This window comes from Excalfactoria chinensis, chromosome 1 (assembly GCF_039878825.1).
Source record: "Excalfactoria chinensis isolate bCotChi1 chromosome 1, bCotChi1.hap2, whole genome shotgun sequence".
NCBI lineage: Eukaryota > Metazoa > Chordata > Aves > Galliformes > Phasianidae > Excalfactoria > Excalfactoria chinensis.
The window spans coordinates 117,610,930-117,637,136 of NC_092825.1; the positions used below are offsets into that span (position 1 = coordinate 117,610,930).

The 26,207-nt window shown below is 40.4% G+C and overlaps 1 protein-coding gene across 8 annotated transcripts in view; it reads left to right on the plus strand.

The window, feature by feature from the left end:
* ARHGAP6 (Rho GTPase activating protein 6) overlaps positions 1-26,207 on the plus strand; it is a 291,817-nt gene that overhangs the window by 198,419 nt on the left and 67,191 nt on the right. The gene's annotated exons all lie outside the window — the stretch shown is intronic.

Below are 26,207 nucleotides of genomic sequence, written 5' to 3' on the forward strand. Positions count from 1 at the left end.
TTGGGTAGAGATTTATAAAAGCATTGGCAGCACAGGCTTTCCTTGCTCTAGTTTCATATAAATACAGCCCCAAATGTATAGATCTAAGTGAGAGAATAAAAAGGTTACAGTGTTTAAAATAAGGGAGAAAAAAAGAAAACAACAAAAAGGCAAAACTGCTGTACGCAGGCTCTGGAACACAAGCACTTATAGCTGGGTCTCTTACCTAGGGAGGGAGGCTTCATGCAGCAGCACATGCTTTCCTCCTGGCCCCCTCCAAGCACCACCATGGCCTCCCTCCTGCCCAGGTCCCAGAGAGGCCAGCCAGGCAGCACCTTTTTACATAGCATTTCACTGAGGAAGCTCTTATGTAGGGTGTGAGAGCTGGCAGGTCTATGACCTTACGTAAGAGTGAGCTGCAGATAAGAGGTGACGGAGATATGCTGACTTCTGTCAGTGAATAATTGATGCTTTGCGAGAAGGAGTTGTTGCTGAATTTGTTGAATCAGCTGTGGTCACAGACTGAGGGTGAAACTTTGGAAAGCCTTGTTTGGATCAGCTGAAGTAATTAATGCTCGTTATCCAGGACTGGGTCCAGAGTAGGGAAAGTTATGGAGTCTTATCTCTGTTGCCTAATGTCTGCGGGTGATAACTATTGGTGATGTGAGACCACCAGAAAAAGTTCTGGTTGCCTTCTAGGAAAGGCACTCAGCTCTTTAAAGTAACAGACTCTTTGATATATGATACTCCTGAATGTTAAATGCAGCTCCAACCTTGCAACTCAAGGGCCTGCAAAATTTCCTAATCCAAATATATGTAGAGAGCTTTCAGCCTGCTTTCTGAAGTATTTAAATGATCTGCATTGCCAGGAATAAGAGCAGTTGCATGTGGCATTACAAGGGGGAATACCAGATGTAACAACAGCACTTCTGTAGGGCTGTTAATTTTATACAGTAGCACATGTTTACATTTACAGATCTAACAAATCTTTCATATTGATTTGCCTTTTTTTCCTTCTGATGTGTCAGAGCTAAAGCATGGGTCCTCTCCCTCACCACTGCCACACAGCCCAGACAGCAGTTGTCCAATGTGTACATGGGAAGACAGAGTGAAATAGCTTCCTTACTTCCTACTGCTTTGAAAGCATGCAGCTGAGTTAGTGTCCTGTTTATCCATCCACTGTTTATGTGTATGTATAAAATCTGTGCTGGAAGAATCTCGTGCTTACACTCATTTCCTGGAAATTAATCTAGATAGACTGAAATTGGAAGGAAAGGAGCATCAACAACTGTGCTTTTAAAGCTCACTGACAAACAAATCAACCTTCTGACACCTCCTAACACAAGTTACAGAAAAGTAACACCAGGTTTTTCACCCAATCCTATCTGTGTTTGCTACGGAGTATCCATGTTTGCAAAGCCAAATTCTTATGCACTGTCACAATATTCATTTTTCAAACATAATTATTATTACTTTGTCACTGTGTATTCATGTGATTGATGCAAGTGATAATTTCTTCAGAGTTAAAATCAGGCAGACTGTAACGGAGTGTAGGAGCTCTTAATTTTGGAGGGCTTCCTATTGTCCAGGTCTTGCTTTTTGTTGCCTGTCTGCAGAACCGGTGGGAAGCTGTGGGAAAGCCATTGCCCATTGTAGGGAGGTTCATCCTTGCAAAGTCTTGGGTCAAAGTAAATTCAAGTCCACCCCATTTCTAAGGCTGAATGGTTGGCTTGTTGAGAGTGCAAGCTCTCTGGCAACAGTTGTCATCTTTGTCGTTTTCCTGGGAAAGGAAGCTGAGAGATATGGTGAGCAAAAGCTTGTCTTCTCTTCACAGGATGTACAGGTAAGTGCAGGGATGTACTTGTGGGAGATATTTAGCCATGGAAATGTAGCACTGTGATATGTGTTATCTTTCAGAATGTATTAGCCAGGTTATCATATTTGCAAACTGCTAACAATTCTGGAAGGTGACTGAAGTGGTAGTATGAGTTTCTGTGGCTCAGATACCATGAACATTCAGGATGGTGGATGGCCTAGAAGGGTAGGCTTGGATGTTCTTCTGCTATTCCTTTGGGTGCTTTCAACAGATTCTAGTAGAAAACAAATGGTAACTCCTGCCGTCACAGAATTGCCTCAGATCTATTTTGCATCCCAAGGTTTACTTTTAAAGTTTAACATGCAAGAGATTTCCCTTGGAATGTCCATCACTTCAGACTTTGTCTTGTATAATTGTGAAGTTTTCTCCTCCTTGGACTGAGAAGTTCTGGGTGCATTCCAAACATTTTGAAGTGGCTTTTTCCACTGTCAGGCGGGGTCTGGCTCAGAGTCAGCTGCAGTTTCCTGGTTCTCACCCTTCCCTTTCAAGCAGACAGATGACCTGCCTTAAGGGATCAACCTTTCTTGGAAGGTGAAATTAAGCACATCAATTAAATGCCGTGACCGTAAATATTATCTGCCTGCGTACCTATGAGCATATTAATCTTGTGTTAGCACTCCCTGATGTGGTGTTTATTGATCAGTTAATTAGTATTTGCACAGTGCTTTGAAGATGACAGTGATATGTACATTTCTGTTATCATTATAGATTAGTATATTACACCAAGCCAGAAATATTGCTGAGATAATTTGTCCATATTCTGGTGAGAGAGATGTGTGTTTATTAGGAGAGCTCAATGAGGCATTGAGTGCATCTATTACAGTTCAAAAGGGGAAAAATGTGATAACTGCGTGGGATTATTAGTAGATGCATTTTTCCCTGTAGTGAGCAGGAATGAAGATATTAATTTTCTTGTCTCCCTCTGTTCACGGGTTGTAATGTCAGCCAGTTTTTCCTTCTTCCCTACTCCTCCAAAAGACTCATTGCTTTTGTTGCTTTTTGAATGCTTGAGTGCCATCAGTTTAATTCACAGAAGAGGGTTAAGAAAGATATCCTTTAAGTAGTTGGGTCCATCCCGGTCCATTCAGAAAAAAACCCAAAACCTTATCTGTCTTTGCAACATACAGTGAAGGGAAACTCAACCCACACCACGTCAGCCTTTGTCAGAGTTGGAGGTGCATGTTTCTGGTCCTTGCTTTTTACATTTCTGATCTTTTCTGCCTACTTCACTCAGGCTTTTTTGCCATTTTTTTTTTTTTTTTTCCTCCTGGTACCATGCTTAATTTGGTCTGAGTTCATTATTTGCATAGTTAGATGTGAGAGAAAATGTGATCTGCTGATAATAACAGGCATGGTTTGTCATCATGGTGTGTGCATATCCATTAACTTAGTGAGAAACTCACTTGGGCCTAACACAGTGCTTGTTCCACAGAACTGAAATTAAAAACAAAATAGTCGTGTGAGAAAGTCTGTGTCTGGAAATCTTCACGGCCCTCACCTTACCTATGGTTCTGTTCAGTGAGATGCTGCACTTCTGTGGACTATCACTGACTTTTGACTTCTGGGCTTTCCAAAATGGCAAGGAAGGTTTTGGGAGGGAAGCCTGTACAACTGGAGGAACTGGAAAGGTAATTAACCCCTCAGTCAAGGTCTATTAATCGCCTTTTCCAAAGGAGTGAGTTCAGTTTGGGTTCCTAGCGTTGCTCTGGGCTGCACTCTTTCTTAGCCCCAGGGGAGTGATTCATTCCTTAAAGGCCTTCAGAATTTTTCCTGTCTCTTCATTAAGGACCCAGTCAGGATTCACATGGACTTTGTCCCTTGGAAATTTTCCACTTTTTAACATAAAACAACATGCAGATTCATTTAAGTGAGAGCCACTTCACTAAGGAGATCATATTCTGACTGAGCTTCTTACAGTCCACATTACCCAATGAACAGCTAATAAATATCTGGTAGGATCCCTTAGTTCCCATTCAATAAAGAGGTGAAGACTCCCAGGGTGGCCGCATTCCACAAACAGCTCTGAATCGCTGGGAACTTGTGTGGAGCCAAACAAAATGCTGAACTCGGTTGTTTTTCAGAGACTGTTGTTTTGCATTTGTTTCATGGTAGTATAAAAGCGATGGAAAAAAATACCTGAGCAGCTTCATGCTGTTCTTTCTTGACATACTGCGATATTTGAAACAGATTGATTTGGTTGATTTTAGCTGTCAGGAAGAGAAATTTCCCATGGATGCTTTCAACTTGAGAATACTTGTACTATACTTTGCTGGAATTTTTAGGCAACAATAATAAATAGTCTTTGCATGTGAACTTGAATCAAAAGAAACAGAGTTATTAATCCCTTAGGGGAAATCATAACTGTTTTGCTTTCTAGACGAATTTTATTTCATTTTGTATGGTCTGACATTGGTTTTCATCTTCTTTTTATAAGCTTTCCTTCCCTGTTTTATTGTTTGCTTTGCATCAGTGTCCCCTTGGTTTCCCCAGAGTTTCGTCTACCTCTTTCTTTTGTCTCCAGTGATATTCAGTACTGATACATGATATCCAGGATATTCAGTACTCCTCATTCCTCTAAGCCTTCCTTGATTAAGTATCTGATAAAACTCCACTTTCTTTCAGGTTCCAGGATGTGAGTGTGATGCCCCTCTGAAATCTGCTGGAGGTTTCCCCTCATTCTTTCTGGTTCATTCTTTCCCTGTTTTCTTCTCCAGCCTGCCCCTTTCAGTCTCTTGAAGGATTTTTTCCAGTTAACAATCTCCTGAAGAAGCCAATTGGCTGTGGCTAAAGAAAATAGCCTTTTCAGGCACTGCTTATCTCTGCCGTGATTTCCAGCCATGTCCTATGCCAAATAAATGTGTATTTATGTGTTACCATTTTATCCAGCAGTGAGTCCGTAGCTCTAGGACGAAGAAGGAGCTCAGCAAGATGCAGGTGATTTCCTTAATTTTCTCAAGTTGTCTGCTCCATGAAAACCTTTTATGTCTGTGTGCTGTGTGAGAGGCTGTATGGCAAAGGTAGTGGTGAGGCAATAGGATGTAAATTGAGGTGTGTAATTTTCTTTCTGAGAAAGGAATGTGAAGCTAGTAGGTAAGTTTGCTCAGTGGTAAACTGAGCTCTTATGTTGTTTTGCCTTTACTACACTGCAGGATGCAAGGGACTCATTCTCCATCAGGTGGGAGCCTGCAAGCTGGCAAATGCTGTTTTCAGAATTAAAAATTGAAATACCTGTGGGATGAATTTAGGAACAAGTGGCATTAGAATAACGGACTGCATTTATATAGGAGTTTATCTTTCAGGTTCACTTGCCTACAGGAAGAGAGCTATCGCCTCAGTCTTCTTCCTAGTCTCATTTAGATAGATAAGCTTGTTTGATATCTCCCTTTTTTTAGTTCTGGTTCCTGATTCTTATTTCCCTAAAAGTGTAACTTTGGTTCTTAGATGCAAATGAGGGCACTTTGCCTGATCTGAATTTGAAAATTGACTAGCCTTTTGCTTTAGAGCAAATTAGGCTTAGCATTCTCCACCTTAATCCAGTCTGCTTCTGTCTACTTGTGTTTAGAGGTTAGTAACTTTTTGATCTGTATTCTAACTTATGTCAGTTCATTTCTGTATATTGGTTCCTCTCTTGTCTTCTTGTGTTTTCCCTTTCGTTGTTCTCCACTGCTTTGCTCAGTTTCCTGAACTTTATGAAACTGAGTTTCATTCTGAGTACCTGCTTTCCATTCCTTGGTGTTTCCTGTTTGTGGGACTCTGAGGTAAGCTATGTGTAGCTTCCTAGGGCTCAATTGGACACTAAGGAGTTACCTAATAACAAAGCAACAAGTTCAGCATGAAATAAGTTTCTTGAAAGTAACAGTATTTGCTGTAAAGTTATCTTGAAATGTTCAACACCATTTACTCTTTTTCTAATGCAAGCAACCATGAACAAGGAATTTGCGTAATAAACTTCTGAGTGTTTGGGCAGTGTAATGTAAAGACTGGACTTTGATTTAACACAAAAGAAGAAAAATGGTTGGATTGTAGTAAACTAAAGTGTTTGGTTTTTTTTCTTCTTTTTCTTTAGTTTATTACTATTATTATTGATTGTTTTTTAATGAAGAGACAAGTGGGTTTGATGGAGTTCTTACCTTCTGTTGGCTTCAGGAGATGTTGCCGTGATCACTAAAGTGATAAAAGCAGAGTTTGTTAGGTCTAGCGTCACACATAATGTGCAGGAAACAGAAAACTGTGTCTTGAAGGGAGATTTTATCAGTGGTAAAACAGAGAAATGCCAGAGCCTGATCCCTATGCCCAGAGCCAAGCGGTACAAGCAGCTCACCTTGATCAGAACAGCAAACACCTTCTGCTGCAGGTTGGCTGTAGACACATATCTAGTTCAGCTGGGCCTTTCCAGGGTGGCTGTGAACGGTGATGCTCAGTGTCATTGCAGCAGATAGAATCTCCCTTACTTTTCACATTTAGATGGCTGTCAAGGATATTGGTACAGGCTGGGATCTGGCACCATGTATTTAATACAGATAGCTCTTACAGTGTAAGCCTGGTAAATTTAATTTAAGATTATCATAACTACTAATGCCCTATATGAATTTGCCTCTTTACAGACATGCAAACATTTCTGGCCCTTTCGTGACACCAGGTGAGGAAAGCTGGTGATTTTAGTTCAGTGTTTTTGGGTTCATCTCTCAGTGTCAGGAAAAATGGATCCTTTCTGACCTCATGTGTAAGGAAAGGAGTAAAGCATGATCTTATGCTCCGCAATTGTTTGTAAAAATAGAATTACAGACAGTCTGTGGGGATTTCATTCTGCATTTTGTCTATACTAAAAGCCATGTTCTCACTGTCTGAGTTGAGATTCACTTGTGAGTCAGAGTCACTGTGCTTGGTATGACCCTGTTCACAGTACTTTTCTTTTTCTTTTCTTTTTTTTTTTTTTTTTCTTTTCTTGCAAATTGAAGTTGTAAATGGTGAGTTTCCATACATTCACGAACCCCAGAGTACCAGCTCTCCAGGGTAGCACCTTATTCTGCTCAAGCACTGTGCTACTTTCAGTATGAGGTGTAACACCTCAAGCTCATCTTTTAAACTCTTAAGGACAGCAAAGCACATAGGTATGGAGTTTTTTTTTCAAGTGTTTTTATTTTCCACTAGTTACACACTTATATTTTTCTGATTGAAATGCTCAATAACAAGTGGGGTTAATGGAGGCATGCAATGCTGACTATAGGAGATTGATTTTTGAAAGCAAGTAAAAATGTCTAAAGTACTTCTGCTTTTTCTTCTTCTTTTCTATTTTTTTCTGTTCTGTTTAACTCAGAAAGTAAAGGAAAAGCATGAAATTAAAACCAGCCTTAAAATGAGTCCTCATGAAGGGGTGGTAGGGTTTGTGTTTTGTCTCTTTTCCAGCAATGATAAGAAATGAGTTCTAAAATGCAGAAAGAATGAGATTTACTTCTTTTTCTTGAGAAAAAGAATTAATGAGCCTTAAATGGGGACAAAAACAGCGAGCTAAAAATTCTGGAAGCTTCATGTACTGTTAGAAGAAGGTGTTACAATCTTGCTGTCTTCTGAAACATGTTGTTAGCACACACTATATTGCACGTTTGGTTTCTTTTAAACATAAAGACCATATTATTAATGCTATCTGTTGCAAAGGCCGTGATGTTAGTATGTTTATATTTTGCTGCAGGAAACAGGGTCATGCAAAGTTGAGCCTTCCCTTTGGGCAGCATTGCACAGTTGATTAAATGGATTTCTTCTGAAATTCTAACTCTGTGAAGTTTTAACAGGACAGATTCAAGACTGTATCAATATGATAGATCTTCAGTAACAGATCTGATCTGAAAGTCATCTGCCTTTTTTAATTACAAAGATGTTTAAATGTCTCACTTTCTGGTCCAATCCGACAGAAGCTAGATTGATGCAAAGCAGTTTGAAAGGGTGTGGCTGCATGAAGAGATGCATTGATTTAATTGACTCATACTGTCTGTAATGACTTAAGCTGGGGGAAGAACCAAAGCTTTCGTATGTTTTCCTTTGCTTTGTTGTCTGGCTGCCCTGGCTCCAGAGGAGTGCCTGACAGGGAGCACTTGTATATATGGGGTCTCTCCAGCCACTGGGGCTGTGATGCTGGGTTGGAATTTGCAGGATGCTGAGGCTTGTTGAGCAGGTTTTGTTGTTGACCCAGCTACAGCTGTGTGGTTTGAACTGGCATTGACAGGCTTGGTAGATGCTGCACTAGTGGTAGAACTGGAAATAGCCTGGGAATCAGCCAGTGCTGGAGTGCCACCAGGGGGGTGTGCTATGCTGATGGTAAGCTCTCCATTTGTGGATGTTGCTAGTAACAGTGGTTGGTGTTCTTGGCACATTCTGTCTAATCATAACTACGAGATGAGATGAAATACTAAAGGGGAGGATAAAGCCATCCACTATGCTGTGTTCTTACCTGTGTTTAAGTAGATACTGTGTTGGCACCTAGAGGCTCTCAGGAATGGCCTCTGCTATGCTGTCTAGGTCATGCAATAAAAGCCCTTGAACCAAAGTTTGTCTTTTCTGCCATTTGGTGATCTGAATCTTTTCAAACTGCGAAAGAACAATACTGTATTATCCCAAATGCAGAGCACATTCTTCTTCCTTTATATTTCCTCCTTCCCCAAGTAGAAGGATGATAGAAACACAAGGGGAAAAAAATGCATGATACTTAACAGTGTGGGACATTTATGGGCACAGTATCTCTGCACCACAGTACAATGCATTTCTGCCCACATAGAGTATTGCCTCATGAATTGTCTTCTCTTGTGCCTCTCCCAGATATGAGGCATGCAAGGAAGAGTTTGTTTTGCTTTCTGTTTTTGCTTTTGCTTTCTGATTCTATGATTCTGTCCCCATGGTTATACTCGGAGTGTTTCCTTTTCCAGATGCTGTGTTGCAGCACTTGTAAATGCTTGGCTTTTGGGTAACAAATGTAATTGCTACTCCAGGAGTAATACACCTTGTGTTGTCATGGGCAATCGTTATCTATGTCAGTCTCTCAGTGATGAAGGTTTGAGGATTGGGTGTAAGGAGAAAAGCTGAAGAAAACTGAAATGTGATTCCTGGGGTGTCATCATGCTCTGATTCCTTTTCAAAGGTGTTAGTACCTTCCAAAGGGAAGAAAAAGAGAAAATGGTAGTACATGGATATGTTAGCATAGGCATATTTTCTTGTCTAAGTCTTCTTAGATAACAAAGCCCAGCATTGTGTTAATTGTGCTGTTATATTGTGAGTCAGTCCTACTACCTGTGATAGCATCATTTTCTAGGGGTTTCCCATATCCTGTGCATACAGAGCAGCATGCAACTGTACAGGAAGACAGAAGACTTCAGGTAAAATCATTTAATAAAAACACACTCATCAGTATGGCCAAAGCACAATGTCTTGATTCATTTACAGCAAATCACAGATGTGGATCATAAAACCACGGGGTCTATTGAGACATCTTTTAGGTAAGTCAAGAATCTAGAAGCCCTTGTCTAAGGTTACCTCTATAGAGACACTGACACAAAATCACAAATTTTGAGAAGTCCTGAGTTTGCTAAGTGAAACTAAAGTAACTTTTACACTGAGACATTCTGGCAAATAGTTTTTACTCTCTTTTTCCCCAGCCCCAAATCTCCTGCTCTTACACATTTTGAAGTTTTGCTGTGGACCTGACATGAGCTGAAACAAAATGCTGCAGTTTCTTGAGTATGAAAACCTCTGTGTTTCCAGTTCTACTCCAGATGCTATGCTGCAGCTTGTGAGGTTAAAACTTAAAGCCATCTGGTCTTAGAGGAATGGGAAATATTTTTGTACTAACTAAAAAGCTACAGCAGGAAAAAGATAGAATAGTTTCCAAAATCTGTGATTCTCTTCAAGTAATGATCAAATTTTCTTTTACGCAGCTATTCTTTTCCAAATATTAAACACCTCTGAACTTTCTGGTTAAGCATGGGCAAAAAGTTAGTCCTAAAACTGGGCAAGGTTTTTGTTTTCTGTTTTTCTTCCTTTCATTTAAAGTATATCTTGGGATTTTATAACTCTGAAGTCGCTTGAATACAAATGTATGAGCACCTGCCATGTTTATGCACGTTTCTTTATCATGCAGTATAACAAAACCAGTGTTTAATTTACTGCATGAATGTTCAACACAATTTTCTAGATTGATAAAAGAGGAATAGTACTTGAAATCATTCCTTATGACTCATTGAGTTTAATCTGTTGAACCCCCTGTGGAATGAATCCTCTCTATGCCAAGGTGCAGTGTTGGGATGGGCCAGATAGACTTTGTCACGCTTTGGTATGATATCACTGGAAGCTGGCTGAAACTGATGCAACTCAGGAAGGAATCAGTTTTCTCCTGCTACCGAGTATGTTAAAGGGATTGAGCGTGTCAAAAAGATCAAAACATTTTACCTCAGCTGAAGTTGATGAAACCAGGACGTGTTAGATAAGAGGGGAAGCGGTAGCTAGAAAAAAGAAAATTGGCATATGTATGTATTTTGTTTACAGTGGTGGTAGTATGAAGCAAAATTTCTCTGAAGTAACATAATGCTTGGCCTGGATGGTGCTGACAGTCTTTCAGTTTTTTTAATGAACATAATAATGGCAGATTTGTCTTTCACAGTTGCTGGTAAGACATTATGGGTAGGATTTTTTAAGCATGAGCTTTCTGTTCTAGAAGTTAAACACATAAAGCAATTGTCTGATACCTCCCTGTAGTCAGTAAAAGGAGACAGAACCTCTTTAGGTCAAAGCATTCCCCTCCAGGGTCCTGGAGTGAGTGGAATGGGTTGCTGAATAGCTGAGGCTTGGCTGTACAAAATCCAGTCTACATCTATGATTCAACAAAATACTTGCACACAATAGTTAGCAATACATCTTAAATTAAGCACATACTTCAGTGTTTTGCCGAGTGGCAGATTTGCCTTTTGCCTGAACTCATTAGGAACTTATTTCTACATGAAGGGCTAGCAGTCAAAACAGTGTTGCTATCTCTGCTTCATTCCTATGTGAAGATTAAGTAGTAAGATTGGAGGAGTTTGGAAAAGCAATCCAGCCCTTTGGCCAGGAGAGGCTGCCAACTCCATGCAGCATATCACTCCATGGCACATCAAATAGTATTTCAGGTCTAAGGAGAGTGAATGTTCATATATAATACTAATCTTTTCCTTCTCTATACATGAAAGCAGAATAATCTTCTGGAAGTGGTAATTGCGCAGAGCTGTCAAATCTCACGTGCCTGCTCTGAGACTGATATGAGTGACTCTTTCCTAACTTTTCTCCGCACATCCTTGTTGAATTCATGCAGCCCTACATTGGGACTTTGCTCCTGTTGAAGAGATCCCTGCTGGATGCCTCTGAGTACCAGAGGACCTTCCACAGCCCGTAGCGCTGTCTCAATGAAAGTTAAGCATCGTGGGTATATTCAGTATACCAGCCAGCTGAGTAATCATTCTGTCAGTTCTAATTTTCACTTTATAGTCCTGCAAATGTATGATTATGTTGATGCTCCATTGCAAAGTGAAAAGAGTATTCACTGTCAAGTTTAGCAAAACTGAGCACTGAAGTTATTATTACAGTTGCACCATGACTGCAGTACTCACTGGCATAGCAAACCATGCTCCTAGGAGGCAAGAAGTCAATAAATATTCTGCCCTTCTGTCACAGGTTAACCATGACACCTTCATCTTTCTGTAATTACTGTATCTGGAGATAGAGGAAAAAGTACTTCTTTGCAGTAGGTTTATAGCAGAAAAGAACAGTGCTCACCTATTAGCATATGGAATTCAAAATATCTGTAGATATCAAGGACAAGTCTTCTGCTGTCTATTTGGAAAGTCTGATCAGTCATTGATAAGTGGTGGCAGTAGCAAATCAATGTTAAAACTCCTTTGGATTTTGGAATTTATCTTGAGACTTCCTTTGAACTCTGTTGATTGCCCTCCATTGTTTCTGCAACCTCTGAGAGCAGTTCCCTTTAACTTCCAAGCCCTGTTCATAACTACAAAGAGCAAAAGGGCTAAATGTTATTTAAAAGTAATGCAGCAAGACTTGCCAACAACAGAGCTTAAGTAGAATCTGAGAGGAATGTGGGAGCAGTCATAGCCTTAAAAAAACAACAGTTGGTTTTAGCAACTGGAGAATCTGCAAAAACATTTGAGAGCTGAGCATGATCCCTCCTTGATGTGTTGAATTTTTGCTCCATGTCTTGTGCGTGTGTTTTGGTTTGGCTTTTTTTTTTTTTTTTTTTTTTTTTTTCTTCTTTTTCTTGTTTTCTTTTAATTTCTCATAGGAGATTTTCAAGAAAAAAAAAAAAATGATAAAAATATTTACTTAAGAAATGCCTTGAAGACCACTCCCTCACCACAGTTATCATTTTCTTTTCTGCTTTTCCTGGCAGCTTTATCCACTTTAAGGAAATCTTTGTTCGCGGAGTATAGAAGCCTATGCCAAATTTATAATTCACTTATCGGTTATGATTACAATGGTGTGGTTCATTTGTCTTGCTTAAAGTATTATCTGGGATGAATTTTCTAAAGCTGTGCCTGTCAGAGTTAAGGTGGTCGTGCTTTCAATGTGTTGCCATGAGGAGAATTAAAGTCTGGGAGGAGCTGATATTTCCAACATTAAGATGCTATTCAGTTCTCATGCTTTGAGACACAGTTGATTCTCAGTGACAAGATTTCTCAGATTCCACATTAAGTGTTGGAGGAGGGGGGCTAAGATCTACTTGCACACAGTTTTAAACAACAGCAGAACGACCACCTTTGGCTTACCCAAAGACTGAGTAGAGACCCAGATCTCTACAAAGGGAACCTCTTCTCTCACCTCAGTAAAAAGAAGAATGAGCTGGTGAATTCCTCCTTATTGAGTGACATTCAGAAAGGCTTTTGATTTCCCAGCAATTTATGATTTCATGCCTTTAAAAATAAGGCCCTGAGGTCTTCCATCATTCTTGTCATCACAGTTGTTAGTTCAAAAATACGGTATTTTGCCCTACAGTAAGACAATATAGACCATGTCCGACACTAATAGCACTGTGTCAGTCCATGAAAAAAAAATGCTTAAGATAACTGTAAGATTTGATAATATTCAGAAAGAAGAAAACAAAATGTTATGGGTTAAAATACAGATTCTGATATATAAAGCTTTTTTACTTCTGAAGTATTTAGCTATGTATTTTACCAGACAGATGTGATGTCTCTGCTATCCTGATGTGATATGGATAAGTGCTAAGTCATTCTACCTTGTCATCCACTGTGTCTTGATTTCACTGGCAAAGAAATGGAAGTCTGTGTGCTAGAAGGGAGACGGTGTGCCGTTCAGCCAGGTCTGCAGTATAGAACAGGGTACCAGGGTGTAGGGAAGCCATGTAGAGTATTCCTGCTGCTTGGTCTGCGTGCAGGATCTCTTTTCCCATATCCACAAGCTACTCCAAATATATCCTTCCTTTTGCTACCAACAACTGTTATGCTTTTTAGCATGACCTCCAAAATGGTTGTCTTCCTATCACGTGAAGGAACCTTGTTACTGTCATGTGGCCTGATGCATGAATACTGTGCTTTCAGGAACTGAAGTGCGTTAAACACATCTTTAGGGTCATATAGCTTCTGTTTGATAATATTTCCACAGATACATTAGGGCCGCATAGAGGTCCAGCCTGAGTACTTTTGTTCAAACACAGCACTTAAAAATGTTATAAACCAACCTGTGTGAGCTGTGGTGGACTGGAAGAAGTTGTGTAGCCTAAGGATAGTTTTCAGTATTACAGATAAAAGAAATAAGAAAAAAAGAAATCTGATAACAATGTAATTCCACTCAAAGATTTTGTAAGACTTGCAAGATAATAATAATAATAATAATAATAATAATAATTTGTACATATGTGTGCTGAGCTGAAAAATCTGATTTAACATGTTTGACAAGGAGAGAGCACTGCTACCATCCTCCTGCAGAGCTAAGGGCTGCCAGAGGAATTTGTTGAAAGCTGAGTATACAAGAGTGGCTATAGAAAAGATATCCTGTGTATTTTGAGAGGTTTACTACTTTGGCCGTCATCAGACAGCACACATAATCTTGCATGCAACTGCTTAGACATCAAGTCCCCTGGACTATGGTGTGGGTTGGAAAGCAGGTGAAGGAAGTACTTACCACATTTTAAAGTAATTTTGGTTAACTTCAGCTTTCTTTGTTAACACAAGGTTGCTCTTCTAGAAATATTTTGCATAGCTTAGGCAGCAAAAATAAAGCACAAAATGTAATATTACCTTTTTTGTACAAGTGTGAAGAATTGACGTGACCAGTCATACACAAGAACATTTTCTTCTTTTTCATTTGGACTCTCAAAGTCAAGGAGTAACACAGATCTAACACAACCCTGGAAGCAAAAAGAAAGCAAAAGAGATATTTTTCTCTCTCCTTGCTTTAGTCCTGACAGTACAGCTTCATGCCTTTTCTTATTTATGGTGTATTGCAAAGCATGAGTCACATTTTTTGAGATCTGTAAATGTCACGACTGCAGGTGTGCCTTCCTTTCCTGCACTGAGAAATTAAACCATGTCAGGGAGCATCCTCAGGTGCTGGATTAAGATTCTGGGCATGTGGTTTTCTCCATCCTGAAGTGAAATTAAATCTCAGTCTGAACAGGAGTGCCATGGGACTGGGGAACCTGTCCTCACTAGCAGCCATCGTCTCAGGAGCATCTCAGGGCTGCTGAAGTTCAGCACATTAGCTGGGCAAAGGTAGCTGAACACACATCGCTCTTCAAGTGGCAGGATGTTTTATAAATACACTAATCAAAATGTTCATCACATTCATAAGCTAGCAAATTTAGTCACCAACTGAGGTGACTCCTCAGCTGCCAGGCTCGGGCAGGATGGGAGCCTTAGGCAGACCCTGCAGCAGTGATCCTTGGTGAGGCCAGGGCCTGGCTGCACCCCTTAAAGTGAAGCAACAGCCCCAGTGGTCACACAGGGCAGGTGCATGTTGCTTTCTGAAAATTATTTGTAAAATACAATCATCCCTCACTTGTGTACGTGAACAGCACCACACGTATGAGAACTGCAGGGATATTCATTATTAGAGGGGTGCTGGCAAGGTGAGGTTAGCTGCTAGCCTCTTGGAAAACCACTCACCTTGTAGAAAGGAGACTGTAGAGCTTCATCCTACACCACTCCCTATGCTCATGTATTGCTGCCACCTTTCTATAAATCTGTTAAAGATGTGGCAGGTTAAAACAGATAATAAGTTCTTACACTGTTTCAGTAGGTTTCTTTTTGTTATTATTTCATTTAGTTAGTTTAGTTTGCTAGTGCATAAACACTGCGCATTGGGAATTTTGTGGGCTGTCCCCAAGCTAACAGTGGGTCATAGCATAACTCAGCTTGGGTGTGGACAGGGGGAAGTTACAGATCTCCATCCTTGTTATATTCTCCTTTCCTACTTTTCAAGCCATAAGAAGGGTTTAATCTCATTCTCTTAATACTATTTTGATAATGCAGTGATACACGGGATATCTTTTGTCCTGCTGCATTGCAAACGCACATATAGAACATACATCTTTCAGAATCTTATATTGATATCCCCACTGGGAAAACTTGCTGAGCGGGGAGATGTGAGGCTCTTCAGAGCCTCACTGTATTTGTATGTCACAGCGGTTGCTGCTGGGATGTTTTACTAGGACACTGTGTCCAGGATTTAGAGAACAGATCTAGATCCAACACGGTATAAACCCACATAATAGCTTAGATGAATGTCTTTTGGCTTGTGGAGTTTGCAAATCTGTGGTGGCTGTCCAGAGAACCAATAAATTATCTGCTCTTGGATTTAGGTTGTAATAAAATGTTATTGGCCAGGTAGATGTCTGCTTTCTGGAGTCTGTCTTTTGTACAGAAGATATGCAGTTACACAGAAGGGAGGGTCTGCAGTGCAACTGAGAGTGAAGGAGCAGATCCTGGTTATGTTTAAATGGGGACAAATACTGAGTGATTTAACAGCCTTACTGAATTCAATCTGGAATGAGCAAATAGAAGTGAGATCAAATCTGGTAGTAAGGTCAATAGGAAACAAGCACTTTGTGTTATCTTTTGCATTCAAAATGTGGGTCCTAAATAATGAAACAAGGTGTTTAAATAAAAACCTGTAGTAACATTCTGATTTATAATGTTTTCTTCAACATCAGCATACTGCAAGCCAACCTCTCGAGCGTCTTGTTATAAAAATTGTACTGTTTCTGTATTTATTTTGTGCGCAATTTTGTTAATTTTATGCCAGTATAATGTAAGCCTAAGCAGCTGTAGGTACACAGATCAGTGGCTATTGAAAACTTTTCGTGCTGCTTGTGTTAGTAAGGGCAGAGTATATGTTTTGTTTTATTTGAGGGAGTTGCAAAAGCAATCTGTGCTGTTCTCTTGAGCGGGTCTGTTTGGCTGGTCCACGTCTGCATTGTACAGCTGAGTGGTTGTCTGGGACTGACAGCTACTAGTCCCCATGCCTTGGGGTTCAGCCTAGGCAGCATGCTGCTGCTGAGACAGCCATTTGCTAGAGCAGTCACAAGCAATCTGGTGACTGGTTACAAAGGGATCAGCAGCATGCAGGTGGGTTACCTTTGAAGTCATATTGTGCATGCTATGATGCAGAAGAGGTGTTAAACAGAAGATGAGTAAAAGTCTGTTTCTACTTCTTCTCTCTGATTTATTGTTATATTTGTGATGTTCATAGGTGTTTAGTATCTCATTTTCCTTTGTACAGCAGTTGTTTGCTGTTCATGTGAGTCTTTTGGGGTAGAAGAGAGAGCAGTTATCAAAATGCAGTAGGACCAGAGAAAAGCACTGGAGAAAAACAGGATGATGTATGATGTCTGTGAGCATAGTTAGAAACCTGAAACTGGTAATTGCTGAGGTTTATGTTGTTCCTGCCCAGCATTTCACAGAATCACAGAATGATGGGTTGGAAGGCACCTATGGGGATCATCTAGTCTCACCCTCTGCTAAGCAGGTTCTCTACAGTAGGTTGCACAGGAAAGTCTCCAGAGGGGGGTTGAGTATCTCCAAATAATGAGACTGCACAACATATCTGGGCAGCCTGTTCAGTGCTTTGTTAATCTCACAGTAAATAATTTTTACTTTGTGTTTGTATGGAACTTTCTATCTTTCAGTTTGTGCGTTTTGCTCCTTGTTCTGTCACTGGGCACTGCTGAAAAGAGTTTGGTCCCATCCACTTGAGTCCTGCCCTTTAGATATTTGCAAGCATTGATAAGATCCCATCTTGGTCTTCTCTCCTCCAGGCTGAGCAGTCACAGGTCTCTCAGTCTTTCCTCATGAGGGAGGAAGGCCCCCGGTCATCTCTGTAGCCCTCCACTTGTCTCCCTCCAGAAGTTCACTGCGGTGGAAGTTTTTCCACACAGAAGGTGGTGACACACTGGAACAGGTTGCCCAAGGAGGCTGTGGATCCCCATCCCTGGAGGCATTCAAGGCCAGGCTGGATGTGGCTCTGGGCATCCTGGTCTGGTAGCTGGTGAACTTACACATAGCAGGGAGGTTGAAACTGGGTGATTATTGTGGTCCTTTTCAACCCAGGCCATTCTATGATTCTATGATTATGGAGAGCATCAATGAGGGAAATGAAAAATGTGAAGCTTGTTCAGAGGCAAACCAAACTGAGTCATTTCTTTATTCCCACAGTTCCTGCGCTGCATGTTCCCCAGTGAACATGAAATATTGGCATAGGGCTAAATTAACTGTTAAGGTCATGAAGACAGGCGAGCCTGCCAGTATGCACAGCCTGTATTTTAACAAACGAAAGCAATCAATCAAAATGGCTGTAGGGACTTCCTTTATGCTAAGACCAGAAGTCTCACACACCTATGTTTAACACCTCCCTCAGTACCCGTGTTGCAGAGGCAGAGAACACTTTTGTGGGGCCCCGGCAAGTCCCAACCATGACAGCTGGATGCTGCTAGCCGGCTGAGTGGTGCAGTGCATGGGAATCCACTGTTCCTTTAAGGGAAAAGACATTCCACTGTACTAGGGCTTTGGCTGGAAATGCAACCTTTGTTGGATCTCCACTCTCAGGCAGAGCTGTTTGTGTCTTTGCAATGCCAGTCCGTTAAAGGGGCAGTACAGTGGGATGCTTCCTTCAGTGCTGAGTGCAGCAGCGTTTATTATGTTTTTAGTCAGGTCACAAGAAGCGATGTAAAGTTAAATCAGTAGTGTGACATGATGTGGTTGAAGTGGTTAGCTAATCTGGAACGTGTCCTGCTTCTTTTCTCTCATAAGATAAATGAGCTGGGCCGGTGCCTATTCCCTCTCCTTTCCTCTTTTTTCTTCCCCCTCCTGCCCTCTCTCTCCTGGACTTCTCAGAAACTTTTTTTGTCTGGGTAACGTAAAGTGTTAAGAACTGTGTATCCTGCACAGTCTGAAATACTTCTTACCTTCTTGACCACGGTACAGTGAAAAAACAAGTAGGCACGTTTTGTAAAGACATCTTTAATGGGAGGCACGACATATGGTTCCGTGAGTTATTTACTGCTTATCAGAAGATTTGAACCTGAGACACGTAGACTAACTTATCGGTAGTTGGCATCTTATTACTTCGACCTAGAGCTTAGGGCTTGGGTACAGGAGTTTTCTTTTTGCTATGCAACTGTTTGTATGAAACAGATAATCTAAGCAGAACTTGTTGATCCTCATTTGGAGCAATGCTAGAAAGCAATATTATTTAAAAACAAAGACTTTCTAGTCTGGTAGCAGCTCTTTATTAGTTTGGAGTACTGTATACAACACTTTTTCCTGACAGACATTTGAGATATACAAATTCCTGTTTTAATGTCCTTTTAAAGACTGTATATTGTTCTATCGTGTGTTTTTCTGCTTGTTCATAGAAGACTATAAGGGAAGGAAAGAGTGAAATTAATTTCCAGAGAGAAGTGTTTTAGGATACTGGGCATTTTTCCACTGAACATCTCTGTGGAAATCTGGAAAAAGTATTATTTCAGTTCTCCACAAGAAAATAATGCTCTAACTGTACTTCTTTTCCCACCATCAATAAACTTGAGAAAATTCTTCTGTAATTATTAACTAGCAGGAAACAAAAATGGAGCTTGCTTTTGGAAAGAGCAGCTCGGGAGCTTATTTGTTTTTAAATAGCACACTCTTTCAAGTGTGAACTGCGGATGGTATTTGTACTATTGTCTTCTGTTCTGCTTTCATATAGAAGACAGCTTCAGCATTTTGGAAAAGGCGTGGGAGGAAGACGGTGTTACCTGTATCATTACAACTTATGGATGTTTTTTGCATTTCTGCCTTGCATGCTTACTCTGTATAGCCTGCTGTAGCCTGAATACCTTCTGTATAGAATGGACTGTCAGTAACAAAGTTCCTAAGGGAATTAAAAAGATCTCTGGTTCTTTTCATGTTTTTGGCTATTAATGTTTTTTTTTTGTTTTGTTTTGTTTTGTCTTGTTTTTGAGAGAGGATGGTAAAAGCCAGGAAAGCTTTAATCTATTACTAGTTTTTATTGGTCTCTGTTCCTCATTATTAGCTATGTAACAACGTAGTGCATCACAAGTGGAAGTTTAACACATTAATGTTTGATGGCAGTTTAATTGCGGCACCCAACATTTTATGCTCTGCACTGCTGAAGAAAAAGGGCATGATCCAACTTTCAGTGAAGTTACTGCAAATCTGCCATTCATCATCCTTTTGTGACAGTTCGCGTCCTAACAGTACTCATTGGGACAGGTTTTTTCAAGGTAAATTTTTATAGTGCTGGAAATTCTTCCTGTAGAGTTTGGCACCAAATTGGATGAAAAACAGTAGTAGAATTAAGAATTGTGATCATCTGCAGTTTATTTTGTAATAGTGCAGTGTGTGCACTATTACTAACATGCCCAGGGGAAAATAATGTTGCAGCAGTTGAAGAACACGATCTATGATCTCCTTCTTCCCAGGGATAGACTCAGCAGCTCCACCCAGCTCCGCTGCTATAAATGGCAATTGGACTGAAGGGAATTAGAGCAGGCAATGAACAGAGCAAAGGCAGGTTCATCCACAGCTGACATTTTTACTGCTGGGTACGAAGTTCCTGACATGAAGAATGACCTTGAGTCATTTACTCCTGCTTCATTTGAGGGGCAGGCTGGGCTCTGCAAGGAGGGCTTGTTGCAGTGGAGATGCTGATAGCCTGACCAGGCTGGAGCCACTTGGTTTAAGGATCAGAGGATGGACTGCAGCTGAGCAAACACTCTGCCTTGGGAAATGTCCTGACGAGTTTGCCAAAAAACCTGTTGTTTCATCAGGCAGCTGTGGAGATGGCTGCTGATAAGTGCGTTCATCATCTTCTTGCTCCCTGGCTGGAAAAGGTTAGAGCTCAGAGGAAATTATCAGCACTGGACAAACAAGGAAAGTGGTACTTTAGGGTGGAATTTGTTTTGTGTCACTCTGCATCTACAATTGAGCCACACTGTAGATGTAAACCTTTGTACTGATCACTGATTGTGAGTGAGTGGGGTGTAGAAAGGTATTTCTGGAGTTTTTATCTCTGTAAACCAAACAGGAGAGATTCATTCTCTACAAGCTGCTGTTCCTCACCACTAGTTGGAACTAGTAATTACAGTGCCTAGGCTAGGTATGGATGCCTGTACTTTGACAGGAGTCCCACTGTTGGTCTGGTCTGCCTCTGAGCTAAGCTGTCACCATTTGAAACACTTCAGTGACTGTAGTTATTCCACCAAGTGTAAAGGGGAAAACTTCACAAAGTCTATGAGATTCTTCAAGGATAAACTAATTCATTATGTAATGAATGATGTATGGGTAATAGTAATAGAAGCATTAACAACAATAATAGTGTTCATTAGTTTTGTGCTGTGGGAGAAGTCACAGAGGAGTAACCTTAGGAGTTTCTGTTTAATGTTTATTCAGTGCAAGATTTGAATGGAGAAGTTTAATGAAAATAACCTTCTGTGGAATAATAAACACAATTACATTTAATGGATGCTTCTTTATTTTCTCAGTATCCATCTGCAAGCACTTTTGGGTGTTGGTATCCCTCTTTATCAATGCATATCTTATATATAGGGACTATAATTTCTTAAGCCAGGGTCATGCATCTTGCTCATGGCATCACTCCTGCGAGGTACTTCCACATGATCCAGAGCTGTATTCAAAAGCACTACTATGGCAAAAGTGTGCAAAACATGCTTGTAGACACATCTTTGAAGGCTAGAGCTTTATGTGTTCCTTGAATTCTGAGATTCACCTACACTAACTTATCTCCTGGAGATAAACTCTTAAGGAAAATATCAAGTGTCCTAAAGCTGACTTTTAAAAGTATTTTTAAAAGTGATAGCATTATAAACACCTTTAAAATCAGTGTCTTCTTTTAGAAATGTACTGAGTTTTCAGCTTGGCCCCTTAAAAGCAGCTCTCATAGCTGAGGATATTTATTCTGTTCCATTTCTTGAATGGGATGCAGCTGTTGAATTCTTCAGATCTGAGTAAAGTCTTTAAAGGCTTTATTTATATTGTGTTTTTTTTCTGTTCTCCTCTGGTTCTGAACAAATAGCCACAACTTTAGTTGATGGAAATTATCCTACTGTAGCACCCCCCCAGCGCAAACAGCTCTCATAGCTGGTCCCTGGGGATTCAGGGAACAAAGAGTACATCTAAGGCAATCAACTAGAATCCATCTGCAGTCTGTTAGGAGCTCCTTGCAGTGATACTGAAGTGTAGGAAGATCTATATTCCTTTGTATTTCAAAATACAGGCTTATGGCTTTGGTTTCCCTTGAATAAACCTTACTTTTATTAATGAGGTGTGCAAAATATTCTCCTTGGGTTTACTAGTGGGCATAATGCGGATAAGAACTTTTTAGCTCTTGTAAACCTCAAAATGAATTTTGCCTTTATCTTAACAGAAATCTTTGAGGCAGGCTGAAATGCTGATATTTTGACATTAGCGTAGCGTGATAAAAGTTCCAAAGCGATATGCCGTGCTGCTCTTTGTATGTAGGATGAGGAGCTCTTTGTATTGCAACAATGTGGGACCCAGCAACAAATCTAATTTTTCATGCAGTTGTTGATTTTACAAGGATATTGCAGTGAAAGCTCTTTAACTTCCCGTGTTTGCATGCCTTTTTTAGCAGGAGCCTCATCCTGTCTCTTAAAACCCATACTGATGGTTCCTTCGTTTTTTCTATGCACTTTCCTCACTCTATAATGAAAAGTAAAACCTGAAAGAGGTTTGTGTGGATCCTTCAACTGACTAATGTGTATTTAAATTACAGGATTAATAAGGTTGATAAGAGGAGGTGAGCAGCTGCTGTGGCCACTCAACACGGGCAGATTAAAATAATTGGGTTGGGAACGTCTGTTACATTGCCATTAAAAAATTTAAATAGGAGCAGAGAGCATTTGGCAGTCCTCAACAAAAGCTTATGAGGGGAGAGAGGAGAGTGGGTAAGGAGAGATATTGGAGATGTTTCGTGTTGTTCATTCATCTAAAAATAGGCCTTCGGTCTGCCTCTGAGCTTGTTTGTTTGTCTTTCATTTGGAGACTGTAGATGGAGACCTGCCTTTTCAGAGCTTGAGGACCAAGCCCTTCACCATAAGCTTCATTGATGCCCTGATTTCAGAAGCAGGCTCTGGGGCTGTGTCCCTGTTGGTGTGGTTTGGTGCATGGCAGCTGCTGACATCCTCCCTGGAGGCCCTACCCATGGTGAGGGCTGAAAGAGGCCTTTGCTGTGCCCTCTTCTCACTGAGGGCTCTCACAAGACTTAGTGTGTCATCTTCCATAATGTGGTTAGAATCTGTAGTCCTGTGTATGTGCTACTTTTGCCAATGGGGGATCTAAAAATGCCTAAAGAACGGAGTTTCCCTTCTGATTCAACCATGAGCAGCCAATGGCCTGCAACTGCCCCTCTGCCCAGCATCGCTGCTCATAGCATGTAGGTTGTTAGACTTCTATCGAGGCAAAAGATGCTATACAGCTTATGTAAAAGCAGAGTTGTAAAGTGAGTTTTTCATACTCAGTGTATGTTTGACTGGCTTCAGAAGTCTGAAACAGAGATGAAACTGAATGCACTCCTCATATGCTGCTCAGAGATGGCAGCAGTATGGGCATGTCCAACCAAACCCCACTATGGTTACTCTGGGGCTGGGAGTGCTCCTCTGCCCCCTCTCCATCAGTTTACCAGTGTCCCTGCAGCTTCTCACAACACTTCCTAGAAACAGAGATGCTGCTTCAAGTTCTCTCTTAATTTATCTCACGATGTAGGCTTTTATTAGATCCTAATATGACTTGTCAGAACACTCGTAATCTCTTTTGGAGTCATCAGTTCTTATAATGGCACTTAAAAGCATTAGACAAAATTAAAAACAACAAATGAGTTAATATGTTAATTGATTTGTCTTGCTTTCTGCATTTTAGAGTCTGTGGGATACATGCAGACGGTCTCTAGAGCATATGGGGTGTTTTGTGGCTACTGGACCAGACAGCTTGTCTATAATTATAAGTGCGTTGTTTGCATATGTGCCCTTCTATGTTTTCACAGATCTTAGGAACGCATCAAGCATAAAGCTAAGTGAGGTTGTTGTACTTCTGGTACTTATTTTTCTCTCTGAATGAACTGTGTCACCAGAGCTTAGTGCATCTAACCTGCATGGCTGTGAGTGCCCAGTTTATTTCTGTGGTTCCCCAGTATAATTCAAAGGAATCCAAGGAAGACTGAAAGAGCATTTTTTGATTGCTTTCTTTGAAAGTGCATGATAAAGAGCTCTGCCTTGTCCCCTGGAATTTATACAGCATGTAATTGATACCCCAGGTATTATGTGATGAGCTGTAAGGGACATTCGTCTCTGGCAGTGCAGCGTTGTCCTCTGAGATGAGGAGAGGGGTCTGTCATGAGAACACTGCTCAGGGTGGGAAAGGTAGCAGAGCATGCAAAGCACTGAAATTGCAGCTCCCGTGGGACACAACAGTGGGTTTTTGAGTGAAAACATCTTTCTTAGCTGCAAACTTCTTTGAACTTTTACACCAAGGCATCAGTTTTTCCACAGAAAACATATTCTTCGTGACTTTTATTTTTATTTTTCTAAGATAGAAGCCTTATTTTCCACTGAAAAAAAAAAAATTAAAAAATAGAGATTATTGGTCAGTTATATTTCTGAAGCTATTTTTGACTGTCTCATGGGACATTAGTGGCCAGCATTGGTCACTGTGTAACAAGAGATCAGCCAGAGGAATTCTCGGCTGCCTGCTAATTTAGTTCTCCTAAGCTTACCCCAGAGGGGTGTAGGTTCCTTGGAATTTTGCATAATTAAGAAGCACATTAAAAGTTATTTACAGTCTATCTGTGAATGTTGAATTTACAGTATCAGAATCAGTTGATCTGTTTCTCAATTGTAGTTTAGCCTAGGGTCAGTTTTAAGTTTTAAGAATATTTTTGAGTCCTTTGGGAAGAAATCAATCCAAAGTAAACAGAATAACTTTATTTTCTTCAGTTTTTGATGATCAGCTGTATTTTGCATAGTCTTTCCATATACTGTGAACGTTTTGTGTTTGTAACATTACATTCTATCCAGAGTAGCAATTTTATATATATAATATATGTATTTATATATATGTATATATATAATACATATAAATATATATATTTAATAGGAAGCTGTGTATTACTGAAAAGAGTATTTTGAAATGGAAAAAAAAGAAAATTGCCCAGGTACTCTGGTAGCTAATACAAGTGTATTAATGATGTAAAAATAAGTGGTGGTGTAGTCTGTGTGCCAAAAAGCACCCTTCGTATTTTTAGAAAGAGCATTATTAGTGACTGAATAATCTGAAGAAGCCTGATTTAAAGCAGAACTTGGCATATATCACTGGACTTCTCCGTTTCTGAGCAGGAAACCTTTGCTTTCAATGCATAGTTGCAATTAATGTTAACCAACGGATATTTTAACAAAGTTCAAGGATCATAACCTTGTCTGGAGTTCATAACTGCGAGCAGGGAAAACCAAACTTGATTCTTCACTCCCACTTTATTTTGTCTTCCTGCAAGCCACCAGAAAATCTTGGGGACTTTTAGATTTCTTGTTTGCAGAGCACGAAAGTGGTAGTTCCTTCTTCAAATAGCTCAAATGAGTGAGTTTCTGGATGAGTATATCTCCATTTCTAGTTATGCGTGCAAATAACATTATTATTTTATTATTATTTTTGCTAGAGGAAATTCAGAGAATAATAACACAGGACATAAGGGCTGAAGAAACTTGGTTCTGAAGAAAGATATCAAGTGGTACAAATGTGCAGCATTATTTTGAGATGACCAGCAGGAGGCTGATCTCTGGCTACTGCATTTTGAAGAGGAGAGATAAATTTAGCTTCAGTGTATTTGGTTTGTGTTGAGATGGAAGCACAACCACTGACAGTGCTTGTCTGAGAGGATTATTCAGTAGGACAGCTTTTCTTTGGAAGTCTTGAATGGTGCCTTGTTCCATGATGACACGCTGGCTGTGCTTAGCACCACTTTGTGATAGATAGAATAAAAAGACTGGAAATGAAGCTGAGGAGCTACGTGGTTTGAGGATGTCTAGACTAAGAGGTACTTAGTGCTGAGGTGTGTGCTTTGACTTCCGTGGTCTTTGGGTAAGTCTTAGAAATTAGAGATGTGTGATGTGTGCATGTGGCGGTAGCAGACAGTACTAGTGGCTGCTAGGTATGTCCAGCACATGCTTCTGACCCGAAGGTGCTGGCTGCCTCACTCAGACAGATCATGGCTGTTAGCCCATCTAGATGTAGCAGTAAATAAAGCATCTGGGTAGATTGATGAGGAAAACATCACACGTTCTCCCTCGCCATCACCTGTGGCTTCTCTTCAGTGAGCAATCTGATGGAGTCCCAAGTTAAGAAACAAACTTGTCACTCTACGTGCTTATTTGGTGAAAAGCCAGGTAGTGTGGAACTGCAGTTGAAGTCATTGGTGATTCAGTGTTTGTTTTTCACAAATTGCCTACGCTTCCAGCCCACGCGCTATAGATGACAGCGTTGTATATGCAGACGGTGGACGTGACAGACATTATTTGTGAAGCAGTGCCTTCATCAAGGTTGTTGTTTTTTTTTCCCCAGCAAATTGTGTAAAATAGCCTCTTCATTGCTCTTGTCAAAGTGGTGTTATAAATGTAGCTGATTTGCTTGTTTGAGCAGAAAGTTTTTAAAGGTGTTTAAAAAGGATGCAAACTGGCTGCATGAGAAGGTCAGACAGAAAACACCAAGTGCAGTCCGCTGTGCTCCAAGGAATAGCAGCAGCTGCTTCCAGCATTCTTTCAGCTATTCCTAATAGGGAA